The sequence below is a fragment of the Amia ocellicauda genome, unplaced genomic scaffold, assembly GCF_036373705.1.
Source record: "Amia ocellicauda isolate fAmiCal2 unplaced genomic scaffold, fAmiCal2.hap1 HAP1_SCAFFOLD_144, whole genome shotgun sequence".
NCBI classification, from domain to species: domain Eukaryota; kingdom Metazoa; phylum Chordata; class Actinopteri; order Amiiformes; family Amiidae; genus Amia; species Amia ocellicauda.
The window spans coordinates 153955-167956 of record NW_027102707.1 but is presented as its reverse complement, the minus strand read 5'-3'; the positions used below and the strand labels follow the sequence as shown (position 1 = coordinate 167956).

The following is a 14002-nucleotide window of genomic DNA, read 5'->3' as shown; positions in this document are numbered from 1 at the left end:
GTTAGACTTGGAAGCCACAGTGCTGGCGTGTGACTATGATGTTGTAGGAGTGACAGAAACATGGCTTACAGAAAATGATGGGGATGAATACAAGTTGGAAGGATACACACAGTTTAGGAGAGACAGGCAAAATCGAAGAGGGGGTGGGGTAGCATTATATGTGAAAAATGACATTGAGGTAGAAGAACTCAAATTAGATCCCAGTAACGGAACAGAATCTTTGTGGCTGAAACATTTGAACAAGAGATCTGGAGGATTAGCAGTAGGAGTGTGTTACAGGCCACCAAACTCAGATATTCAGAAAGATGCTGCATTGTACAGTGTAATCAGGACTGCATGTAGCAAGGATGTGGCTGTTATAATGGGGGATTTCAATTCCCCAAACTTAGACTGGGAAAGCCCAGTGGGGACTACAGAAGCAGAAATGGAAATGGTTGAGATGGTAAATGACTGCTTCTAACTCAATTTGTCAGGGAACCAACCAGAGAGAGCGCATGTATTGACTTGATCTTTTCAAATGACCAAGATAGAGTCAGGGGGACCGTAGTTAGAGAACCAATGGTAAATTGTGATCACAATATGGTTAGCTTTGAGGCATTCTTTCAAAAGACAAGGTCCAAGTCTAAAACAATGGTCTAATGGTTTAGAAAAGCAAACCTTGAAGGTATGAGAAGAGGAAGACTGAAGCACATTGGATACAGAGTCAGTTGAAAATGGATGGGTATATTTTAAGAATATACTACTTGAGGCTCAGGAGCAATTTGTACCAAAACTTAGCAAATTGAGGACCAAAAAACACTTTCCAAAATGGTTTAATAGAGGTATGCAAAAAAATATCAAGAGAAAGAAAATGTTGTATAGCGCATACAAAAGGGATGGTGACGAAACAAAATACATAGAATATGTTGAGCTGCAAAGAGATCTTAAGAAAGGGATCAGGAAAGCAAAGAGGGAAATAGAAAGAAACATTGGTCTTAGAGCTAAAACCAATGCAAAGAGCTTTTTTCAATATTACAACAGCAAGCGGTCAATAAAGGTGGAAGAGAAACAGATATAGGGCAAACGAACAAGATGTGGCAAAAGTTCTAAATTAGTATTTCACAGAGGTTTTTACAAAAGAAAAGACAGATACAGCAGATACAATCTTGGCAGCACAGGCTATTCAGAGGGACTTAGATAATATTCAGTTGTGGGCTGACACCTGGCAAATGAAATTCAATGTGGACAAGTGCAAGGTAATACATGCAGGTAACAAAAATGTCCACTATAATTACACTATGGGAGGTACAGATCTAGATCTAGTAATGCATGAGAAAGACCTAGGAGTCTATGTGGACTCCTCACTTTCTCCATCCAAGCAATGTGGGGAAGCAATAAAAAAGGCAAACAGAATGCTAGGGTATATTGTCAAAAGTGTAGAATTTAAAACAAGGGAAGTAATGTTAAGACTGTACAATGCGCTAGTTAGACCTCATCTGGAATACTGTGTACAGTTCTGGGCACTACACTTCAAGAAAGATATCGCTGCTCTAGAGGCAGTTCAGAGGAGAGCAACTAGACTTATTCCAGGTCTGAAGGGAATGTTCTACTTGGAGAGACTGAGGGAACTGAACCTTTTCACCCTGGAACAGAGGAGACTACGTGGGGACTTGATCCAAGTCTTCAAAATCATGAAAGGCATCGACCACATCAAACCAGAGGAGCTTTTCCAGATCAGCAGGGACACACGCACCCGGGGACACAAATGGAAATTGGGCTTCAAGGCATTCAAAACGGAAAACAGGAGACACTTCTTTACACAGAGAGTAGTCACAATCTGGAATAAACTACCCAGCGATGTGGTAGAAGCTGAAAGTTTGGGAACATTTAAAAATAGACTGAATAGGATCCTTAGATCACTTCGATATTAATGAACACCAAACGAGCACGATGGGTCGAATGGCCTCCTCTCGTTTGTAAACTTTCTTATGTTCTTATGTATAAATATAATATAAACTGTAACTGCAAATGTAAAGCAGAATCAATAACAGCTGTTAGACAACTTTTTTTAAACACGCTTGATGTTAATTAGTAATTAAGGGTTTCACATTTCTGGACTAGAAAATAACACTGTAGCCGACAAGTATTTTATATTTCTTTGTTTTTTCATTCAACACCATATTTACCTTCAAAGTTAAAAGAAAAAAACTGCTATTTCCAGTTAAACTGAAAGTTGTGTTCTTGGCTTCTGTTTTTACATAATAAAAATGTAGTACCTTCATTGGAAGATTCCAGGCAACATAAACATTTTTTTTGTAGTCATCCATCCACACCTCAGCCACACGCAGGGCGTTTCCTTTCAAGGTGACTCTGAGATCAGGGAGATAGGGCTTGTGGGCTCTCTCAATGTGAGCTATCCTGGAACATGGCACAACTTCAATACTGCCTCCACACAGCCACACCTAGGTCAAGCATAATAGTCTTTAATTTAGTTACCAATTGTAGTTGCAAAGTGTATTTTCTGTCCAATTCCATCAGCAAGAGATTATTATAAGTTATAGAGAGTAATTTGTGTGTACAGATACTCATAGACATTACATTAACAGTGTGTTGAACTTCAGTCAGTAGTTAATAGATTATCAATATGTATTTAATATTCAATTAGGCCATGCAATCTAGAGCATTGCTCAATTATATTTCTTACTTCTACAGCATACATGTGAAACTGTAATCCTGTTCAGCTTCACTGTAAAACATTTTGCAGTGTTTTTCCTATATAGGTGTCACATGATTCACCGCTCACTGTGGTTTTTGCATTGCACATTTTAGCACTTCCTTATGATGTAATTACATGTTTTGTTTATTTGAGTAGCCAAATTATTATTTACAATAATTCAAGATGTATTTGGTGTTGTAGCAGCATTTCATTTAAAAACAATAAACAAGATTGAAAGTGATTTTGCAGCTGTTGCCATTCTTTGTATCTTTTTCTTTTTGCTATAAAGAACAAACTATTAAGATAATTGCCAATATAAACCAGAGCCACTATATTCATGTCAGTTATGGACTGTGTACAAAAAATACTATGAAATTAAATGTGTTTGGTGTTTTGACCTTATTAGGTAGTTTTTGTATATATCCTTTTCCTTTTTATACCATACCAAGTTTAGTTGATTGTACATTTTGAAGACAAACAATGAGAATGCTATTCTTATTTTAATTATGATGATTATTACGGTGATAATGATGATGGTGATGACACAGAATAAATTATGTGCTCCTGCAATCCCAATCCCCCCTCTTTGATTCACTATCCAGGAAGTGATGAAACTATCCAGAAAACTGCTTTTTGACATCTGCTATTGTGTGGTGAGGGATATACTTTTAACTGTTAATATACCAAACTTGAACAGACAATCATAGATACTTTACTTATAAAATGCAACAAACATACAAGGACAAAATAAACTTTTTTTTTTTTTTTTAACGGTTGTCTTCAAAAATGTCCAGGTACTTACACGAATTCCGAACTCTACATTTTCTCCTCCGTAGATTTTCATTCCACCGTCTAAACCACCAATTTCTTCAAAAAACATTTTGTCCACAATAAGAATACCCATAATGGAGGGGCTCCTTCACAGACAAAAAACAAACAAACAACAAAAAAGGTCAGTCAAATGTCACACAAATTCATAGGAAACATTTACTGAACATGTTATACAAACTACATATATATCTGAGAATGAAAACAATTTGTTGATTACTAAAAATCATGTTGTATTGTTAAAACTAATGTAATGAAATAAATTCATCCTGTCACGTCAGCTTTACAGTCCTGTGTTTACAATCCAAAAATTCATGTTTGATAGTCACTAAATGCTACTGTATTTCTAAAATCAACAAGTATTTAACATTATAAAGTGTGCAATTGGCTGCAAATGGCAGTTTTATTAATGCTGTAATCAGAGAGTGCATAAGTGTAATTGTTACATTTATATTGCATACAATATAAAAAGACTTCTTTTTAAATATTTATTTGTTGTTTTTATAGAGAATGCACCCAAATTACCTCAAAAACTACTCTAAATTGACAGCACAGAAGAGAAAGATTGGGACCTCCACCCATGCTTCCAGCAGCAAGCAACTGAAAGTTGACTCCGTTTTTCCAGTCAAACATGTGTCTCCAGTCACTGTGAACAAAGCTATATTAAGGTACATCATTCAAGGACTTCATCCTTTCAGCACTGTTGATCTGCCATCATTGAAAGAGCTGATTAGTACACTGCAGCCTGGCAGTTCTGTTATTACAAGGCCTACTTTACGCTCCAAGATAGCTGAAGCTGCTCTGATCATGAAACAGAAAGTGACTATTGCCATGAGTGAAGTTGAATGGATTGCAACCACAGTGGATTGTTGGACTGCACATAGAAAGTCATTCATTGGTGTAACTGCTCACTGGATCAACCCTGAAAGTCTTGAAAGACATTCTGCTGCACTTGCCTGCAAAAGATTAAAGGGCTCTCATACTTTTGAGGTACTGGCCAGCGCTATGAATGATATCCACTCAGAGTATGAAATACGTGACAAGGTTGTTTGCACAACCACAGACAGTGGTTCCAACTTCCTGAAGGCTTTCAGAGTTTTTGGTGTGGAAAACAATGATATTGAGACTGAGGCAAGAAGGTGTGAAAGTGATGACACTGATTCTGAAGGCTGTGGTGAGGGAAGTGATGGTGTGGAATTCCAAGACGCCTCTCGAGTCCTGGACCATGACGATGGCTTCGAATTCCAGCTACCAAAACATCAAAAGTGTGCCTGCCACATACTAAACCTAGTCTCAAGTGTTGATGCCCAAAAAGCTCTCTCAAATGAACACTACAAGAAACTCTACAGATCTGTCTTTGGCAAGTGTCAAGCTTTATGGAATAAAAGCAGCCGATCGGCTCTAGCAGCTGAAGCTGTTGAAGCAGAAAGCAGGTTTCAGCTTTTAAGGCCAAATCAAACGCGGTGGAATTCAACTTTCATGGCTGTTGACAGAATTCTTCAAATTTACAAAGAGGCAGGAGAAGGTGCACTTAGGAATATATGCACCTCTCGAGGTTCCAAAGTAAGTGTTTTTCCCCTCTATTGATGTAAACAAATTTAGGTGGTTGTTGTTGTATACTCTTTGATTATGCCGATTTCTCCTGTAGGTTTAATCCAGCAGAAATTCTGTTCTTGACAGAGCGGGCCAACACAATGCGTCCAGTTGCAAAAGTACTCGACATCTTGCAAGCGGAAACTAATACACAGCTGTGGTGGCTGCTGCCTAGTGTCCATCAGTTAAGCTTGAAACTTCAGCGAATCCACCATTCTCTCATGTACTGTGGCCACCTTGTGGATGCCCTACAACAAGGAATCCAAACACGATTTGAAGATCCTGAGATCATCGTAGCTGCCATCCTTCTCCCTAAATTTCGGACCTCTTGGACAAAGGATGAAACCATCATAAAACGAGGTAAATGAATGCAAGCAACATACATACTTGACGAATTCTAATCTGGGCAACATTTGAGCCATACCAATGTAGCGTAAGGTACACTTATACATTTCAATTAAAGAAGTGAATTTATAGTATCACCTTATCACGAATCCTGGAATCTTGTAGAACTCAATTTCTGTAATAATTGGACGCAGACACCAATTCCAAAGATATAAATTGTCAAATTTATTCAAAAACAAAGACTAAATGTAGCACTACACTAATTATACAAAAGGGAAAAACTAATTAAAATTCAACTCTAGATCAACAAATCAAAGACAAATCACTTCCGTGACCAAATCAAAGACCATGGGATCGCATATGATAACACACAAATCGTTAAACAAAAAAAGTTATAAACACATTGACTACAATACCGGTTAGTAAGACGAAGGTGAGTCTCCCATTAGTATTGTTAGTCAGACATTAAATAACTACGCAGGTTAGTATTTATGTCGGGTAACTTTTCGTTATATATATATCAGTCTCATTTACGTTTAGGTGCCGAGAAAGATCCTATCATTACTTGTTACCACAATTTCCCTTAACTGATTATTATTCAATGATTAAGGATAGGCAGGGCCACCAATAATCTAACGTCTATTAACTTGTGTCAATTTCAGACTAAATAGTTAAACAGGAATGAGAAGATATTTCTCGGCGTTGACAGATTTTATTTCTAAAATTATCAACAAAACTGTTTAATGCAACACACATTTATATTTAAGAAAACTAAATGATATTACACATTCTAGAGTTATGAATCACAGATTAACATTTCTAATTGATTTCTCAAATGTCATGAATCATGAACTCCAAACTGTTAAACTTATCTGAAGTTCGTCGCAGAGGCCTCTCTGGCTTCGGGCTCAGATAACAGCACACGGCACGAGGTCCGTGTGGTTGGAACAAAAGCAGTCCGGTTCGGCTTTGTCCAAGAACTTCCACTCAGTCGATGCACCTGGAAGTTGGGGTTTCGCGAATGTAGAGTCTTTTCCAAACAGATTTTCCACTGGTTTGAAGGCTCCAAGGTTGTGCACAAAATCTTCTTTGTAAGCAGGGTTCCACTGTAGTTACTTGAAGACAAAGTCTTTGAGGAAAGCAGGGCCCTGTTCGTTCCAAGGGTCAAGTTTCTTAAGACTCAAATAGCTATTTAAATGACTGACACTTTCGTATTCAGTCGACTTAATCAATTGTCCAGCTGTAAAACTCCACTGATCAGGTGGGCACAGGCGGGCATGCGCAGTCTGTAAAGTTCTTTATTTAATAAAATCCTTTAAAAGAATTCTTCGTACGGCTCAATCTCCTTCTCCCTGTTTAACTCTTCTGTTGCCGGCAAAGACTTGGTTGGTTTCTGGTTCCGGTTCTGGCAACAGAGCTACAGGTTGAGCTGTGGCAGCGAGTTTCTGGTTCAGGTGAGAGAGAGAGAGAGAGAAAGAGGCTGTGCGCTGTTCTTTATAGTCTGTCAGATCAATAGGTGATTGGTTCTTGAGTTTTTGAGATTGGATTTCGGTTTCAGCCCCCAGTGTCCTATTGGAGGGGGGTTTGATTTATGACTGATGTCAATCCATGCCATCTTTTGGAAATGCCGGTTGGCCCGGGTTCGTAGCTCTATGTCGGGATTTCGGCTCTCGTCCACTTCAAAGAGTTTTTTTTATTACCTACAGGCCCCTTTCTCCAGACATCTCATAGCAGGATTCCAAACTATTTGGCCTATTCTCGGTGCCATCCTCCCCAAAACTGTCACTTTGGAGGATGGAGATTTTGTCTAGGACTAGCAGGAATTCTGTTGCAGGAGGAGCCAGGTGGGGCCAATTAGGTGTGAATTGGGGGTAGGTAGACAAAAGCTACTTAAAGCAGCTGTTGAGAAAGAGCTGTGCTGTTTCTCGCTGACAAAAGTTAGGCAGTTAGGAACCAAGAGACATGTGAAAAAACAAAAAACAAAAAACAACAAAACAAAAAAACAAGTAACATTTAGAAGCATGTGGCCACTACAGTGTCAGTCTTGCAGAATGATTGCCTTCCTGGATTAACTCATCCAAGAGGGCTTCATTTGTGAACGTTGTCGACAGGTTGAAATCCTAGAGATCAAGGTTCGTGATCTTGAGTCTCAGCTTGTCGATCTGTGCTGTATTAGGGATATAGAAGAATTGGTCAATCAGCCCATGAGAGAGATGGTGTGCACGCCAAAACCTAGGAGAGTTGAGACCTTAGAGCAGGACAGCGTAGAGAACTGCTGGGTTACAGTAGGTCGTAACCGCAGAAAAGGGCGTGCACAACCCCTAGAGACACCCCAAGAGCTTGAATTGCCCAACAGGTTCCAACTGCTGTACACCGAGTTGGACAATTACAGCTCAGAGGGTGATGGGGGGGCAGTTGAGCACCAGAGCACCATGGTGCCCACTCCCCCCCAGAAGAAGGAGGTAGTTATAGTAGGAGACTCAATTCTTAGAGGTGTAGATCACACAGTGTGTTCTAGTGACAAGGAGAACCGCATGGTATCTTGCCTGCCTGGTGCTCAGGTTGCAGATCTCCCTAAACTAGTAGACGGGCTACTGGCCAAAGCCGAGGGGAATCCACTGGTCATGTTCCCCATTGGAACCAATGACATAGGAAAAGGTAGGACAGAGGTTCTGCAAGACAAATTTAAAAAGTTAGGAACAAAACTAAAGAGCAGAACCTCCACGGTAGTTTTCTCTGAAATACTTCCGGTACCACGTGCCAGGCCAGGGAGACAGACAGAGATTAGAAAGCTTAATACGTGGTTGAAAGCTTGGTGTAGGGAGGAGGGGTTTAGGTTTATGGAGCATTGGTCTTTCTTCTGGGATAGATGGGACCTGTACAAACTGGACGGTCTACATCTAAACAGAAGGGGGGCTAATGCATTGGGAGAGCGTATGTGCAGTGAAATTGAGAATCATTTAAACTAGGAACCAGGGGGGCAGGGAACTCTGACAATGGGAGATGTTCCACTAAGGAAAGAAAATCAAGGGAAACTGCTAGTAGGAAAGTCCTGAAATGTTTGTACCTCAAAGCCAGGAGTATAAGGAACAAGATGTTAGACTTGGAAGCCACAGTGCTGGCGTGTGACTATGATGTTGTAGGAGTGACAGAAACATGGCTTACAGAAAATGATGGGGATGAATACAAGTTGGAAGGATACACACAGTTTAGGAGAGACAGGCAAAATCGAAGAGGGGGTGGGGTAGCATTATATGTGAAAAATGACATTGAGGTAGAAGAACTCAAATTAGATCCCAGTAACGGAACAGAATCTTTGTGGCTGAAACATTTGAACAAGAGATCTGGAGGATTAGCAGTAGGAGTGTGTTACAGGCCACCAAACTCAGATATTCAGAAAGATGCTGCATTGTACAGTGTAATCAGGACTGCATGTAGCAAGGATGTGGCTGTTATAATGGGGGATTTCAATTCCCCAAACTTAGACTGGGAAAGCCCAGTGGGGACTACAGAAGCAGAAATGGAAATGGTTGAGATGGTAAATGACTGCTTCTAACTCAATTTGTCAGGGAACCAACCAGAGAGAGCGCATGTATTGACTTGATCTTTTCAAATGACCAAGATAGAGTCAGGGGGACCGTAGTTAGAGAACCAATGGTAAATTGTGATCACAATATGGTTAGCTTTGAGGCATTCTTTCAAAAGACAAGGTCCAAGTCTAAAACAATGGTCTAATGGTTTAGAAAAGCAAACCTTGAAGGTATGAGAAGAGGAAGACTGAAGCACATTGGATACAGAGTCAGTTGAAAATGGATGGGTATATTTTAAGAATATACTACTTGAGGCTCAGGAGCAATTTGTACCAAAACTTAGCAAATTGAGGACCAAAAAACACTTTCCAAAATGGTTTAATAGAGGTATGCAAAAAAATATCAAGAGAAAGAAAATGTTGTATAGCGCATACAAAAGGGATGGTGACGAAACAAAATACATAGAATATGTTGAGCTGCAAAGAGATCTTAAGAAAGGGATCAGGAAAGCAAAGAGGGAAATAGAAAGAAACATTGGTCTTAGAGCTAAAACCAATGCAAAGAGCTTTTTTCAATATTACAACAGCAAGCGGTCAATAAAGGTGGAAGAGAAACAGATATAGGGCAAACGAACAAGATGTGGCAAAAGTTCTAAATTAGTATTTCACAGAGGTTTTTACAAAAGAAAAGACAGATACAGCAGATACAATCTTGGCAGCACAGGCTATTCAGAGGGACTTAGATAATATTCAGTTGTGGGCTGACACCTGGCAAATGAAATTCAATGTGGACAAGTGCAAGGTAATACATGCAGGTAACAAAAATGTCCACTATAATTACACTATGGGAGGTACAGATCTAGATCTAGTAATGCATGAGAAAGACCTAGGAGTCTATGTGGACTCCTTACTTTCTCCATCCAAGCAATGTGGGGAAGCAATAAAAAAGGCAAACAGAATGCTAGGGTATATTGTCAAAAGTGTAGAATTTAAAACAAGGGAAGTAATGTTAAGACTGTACAATGCGCTAGTTAGACCTCATCTGGAATACTGTGTACAGTTCTGGGCACTACACTTCAAGAAAGATATCGCTGCTCTAGAGGCAGTTCAGAGGAGAGCAACTAGACTTATTCCAGGTCTGAAGGGAATGTTCTACTTGGAGAGACTGAGGGAACTGAACCTTTTCACCCTGGAACAGAGGAGACTACGTGGGGACTTGATCCAAGTCTTCAAAATCATGAAAGGCATCGACCACATCAAACCAGAGGAGCTTTTCCAGATCAGCAGGGACACACGCACCCGGGGACACAAATGGAAATTGGGCTTCAAGGCATTCAAAACGGAAAACAGGAGACACTTCTTTACACAGAGAGTAGTCACAATCTGGAATAAACTACCCAGCGATGTGGTAGAAGCTGAAAGTTTGGGAACATTTAAAAATAGACTGAATAGGATCCTTAGATCACTTCGATATTAATGAACACCAAACGAGCACGATGGGTCGAATGGCCTCCTCTCGTTTGTAAACTTTCTTATGTTCTTATGTATAAATATAATATAAACTGTAACTGCAAATGTAAAGCAGAATCAATAACAGCTGTTAGACAACTTTTTTTAAACACGCTTGATGTTAATTAGTAATTAAGGGTTTCACATTTCTGGACTAGAAAATAACACTGTAGCCGACAAGTATTTTATATTTCTTTGTTTTTTCATTCAACACCATATTTACCTTCAAAGTTAAAAGAAAAAAACTGCTATTTCCAGTTAAACTGAAAGTTGTATTCTTGGCTTCTGTTTTTACATAATAAAAATGTAGTACCTTCATTGGAAGATTCCAGGCAACATAAACATTTTTTTTGTAGTCATCCATCCACACCTCAGCCACACGCAGGGCGTTTCCTTTCAAGGTGACTCTGAGATCAGGGAGATAGGGCTTGTGGGCTCTCTCAATGTGAGCTATCCTGGAACATGGCACAACTTCAATACTGCCTCCACACAGCCACACCTAGGTCAAGCATAATAGTCTTTAATTTAGTTACCAATTGTAGTTGCAAAGTGTATTTTCTGTCCAATTCCATCAGCAAGAGATTATTATAAGTTATAGAGAGTAATTTGTGTGTACAGATACTCATAGACATTACATTAACAGTGTGTTGAACTTCAGTCAGTAGTTAATAGATTATCAATATGTATTTAATATTCAATTAGGCCATGCAATCTAGAGCATTGCTCAATTATATTTCTTACTTCTACAGCATACATGTGAAACTGTAATCCTGTTCAGCTTCACTGTAAAACATTTTGCAGTGTTTTTCCTATATAGGTGTCACATGATTCACCGCTCACTGTGGTTTTTGCATTGCACATTTTAGCACTTCCTTATGATGTAATTACATGTTTTGTTTATTTGAGTAGCCAAATTATTATTTACAATAATTCAAGATGTATTTGGTGTTGTAGCAGCATTTCATTTAAAAACAATAAACAAGATTGAAAGTGATTTTGCAGCTGTTGCCATTCTTTGTATCTTTTTCTTTTTGCTATAAAGAACAAACTATTAAGATAATTGCCAATATAAACCAGAGCCACTATATTCATGTCAGTTATGGACTGTGTACAAAAAATACTATGAAATTAAATGTGTTTGGTGTTTTGACCTTATTAGGTAGTTTTTGTATATATCCTTTTCCTTTTTATACCATACCAAGTTTAGTTGATTGTACATTTTGAAGACAAACAATGAGAATGCTATTCTTATTTTAATTATGATGATTATTACGGTGATAATGATGATGGTGATGACACAGAATAAATTATGTGCTCCTGCAATCCCAATCCCCCCTCTTTGATTCACTATCCAGGAAGTGATGAAACTATCCAGAAAACTGCTTTTTGACATCTGCTATTGTGTGGTGAGGGATATACTTTTAACTGTTAATATACCAAACTTGAACAGACAATCATAGATACTTTACTTATAAAATGCAACAAACATACAAGGACAAAATAAACTTTTTTTTTTTTTTTTAACGGTTGTCTTCAAAAATGTCCAGGTACTTACACGAATTCCGAACTCTACATTTTCTCCTCCGTAGATTTTCATTCCACCGTCTAAACCACCAATTTCTTCAAAAAACATTTTGTCCACAATAAGAATACCCATAATGGAGGGGCTCCTTCACAGACAAAAAACAAACAAACAACAAGAAAGGTCAGTCAAATGTCACACAAATTCATAGGAAACATTTACTGAACATGTTATACAAACTACATATATATCTGAGAATAAAAACAATTTGTTGATTACTAAAAATCATGTTGTATTGTTAAAACTAATGTAATGAAATAAATTCATCCTGTCACGTCAGCTTTACAGTCCTGTGTTTACAATCCAAAAATTCATGTTTGATAGTCACTAAATGCTACTGTATTTCTAAAATCAACAAGTATTTAACATTATAAAGTGTGCAATTGGCTGCAAATGGCAGTTTTATTAATGCTGTAATCAGAGAGTGCATAAGTGTAATTGTTACATTTATATTGCATACAATATAAAAAGACTTCTTTTTAAATATTTATTTGTTGTTTTTATAGAGAATGCACCCAAATTACCTCAAAAACTACTCTAAATTGACAGCACAGAAGAGAAAGATTGGGACCTCCACCCATGCTTCCAGCAGCAAGCAACTGAAAGTTGACTCCGTTTTTCCAGTCAAACATGTGTCTCCAGTCACTGTGAACAAAGCTATATTAAGGTACATCATTCAAGGACTTCATCCTTTCAGCACTGTTGATCTGCCATCATTGAAAGAGCTGATTAGTACACTGCAGCCTGGCAGTTCTGTTATTACAAGGCCTACTTTACGCTCCAAGATAGCTGAAGCTGCTCTGATCATGAAACAGAAAGTGACTATTGCCATGAGTGAAGTTGAATGGATTGCAACCACAGTGGATTGTTGGACTGCACATAGAAAGTCATTCATTGGTGTAACTGCTCACTGGATCAACCCTGAAAGTCTTGAAAGACATTCTGCTGCACTTGCCTGCAAAAGATTAAAGGGCTCTCATACTTTTGAGGTACTGGCCAGCGCTATGAATGATATCCACTCAGAGTATGAAATACGTGACAAGGTTGTTTGCACAACCACAGACAGTGGTTCCAACTTCCTGAAGGCTTTCAGAGTTTTTGGTGTGGAAAACAATGATATTGAGACTGAGGCAAGAAGGTGTGAAAGTGATGACACTGATTCTGAAGGCTGTGGTGAGGGAAGTGATGGTGTGGAATTCCAAGACGCCTCTCGAGTCCTGGACCATGACGATGGCTTCGAATTCCAGCTACCAAAACATCAAAAGTGTGCCTGCCACATACTAAACCTAGTCTCAAGTGTTGATGCCCAAAAAGCTCTCTCAAATGAACACTACAAGAAACTCTACAGATCTGTCTTTGGCAAGTGTCAAGCTTTATGGAATAAAAGCAGCCGATCGGCTCTAGCAGCTGAAGCTGTTGAAGCAGAAAGCAGGTTTCAGCTTTTAAGGCCAAATCAAACGCGGTGGAATTCAACTTTCATGGCTGTTGACAGAATTCTTCAAATTTACAAAGAGGCAGGAGAAGGTGCACTTAGGAATATATGCACCTCTCGAGGTTCCAAAGTAAGTGTTTTTCCCCTCTATTGATGTAAACAAATTTAGGTGGTTGTTGTTGTATACTCTTTGATTATGCCGATTTCTCCTGTAGGTTTAATCCAGCAGAAATTCTGTTCTTGACAGAGCGGGCCAACACAATGCGTCCAGTTGCAAAAGTACTCGACATCTTGCAAGCGGAAACTAATACACAGCTGTGGTGGCTGCTGCCTAGTGTCCATCAGTTAAGCTTGAAACTTCAGCGAATCCACCATTCTCTCATGTACTGTGGCCACCTTGTGGATGCCCTACAACAAGGAATCCAAACACGATTTGAAGATCCTGAGATCATCGTAGCTGCCATCCTTCTCCCTAAATTTCGGACCTCT

The 14002-nt window shown here is 39.0% G+C and overlaps 1 long non-coding RNA gene across 2 annotated transcripts in view; it reads right to left on the bottom strand.

Annotated features, from left to right (window-relative positions):
• Window positions 1-20: 20 nt before the first annotated feature.
• The window catches only part of LOC136722695 (uncharacterized), a 28086-nt gene continuing 14104 nt past the window's right edge, over window positions 21-14002 (bottom strand). For both annotated transcript variants that reach the window (XR_010806385.1, XR_010806384.1), the window contains exons 4-7: window positions 12055-12169; window positions 10813-10998; window positions 3498-3612; window positions 21-2441 (exon numbers count right to left, since the gene is read on the bottom strand). This is a non-coding gene — a long non-coding RNA (uncharacterized LOC136722695). The remainder of the gene's footprint in view (window positions 2442-3497; window positions 3613-10812; window positions 10999-12054; window positions 12170-14002) is intronic.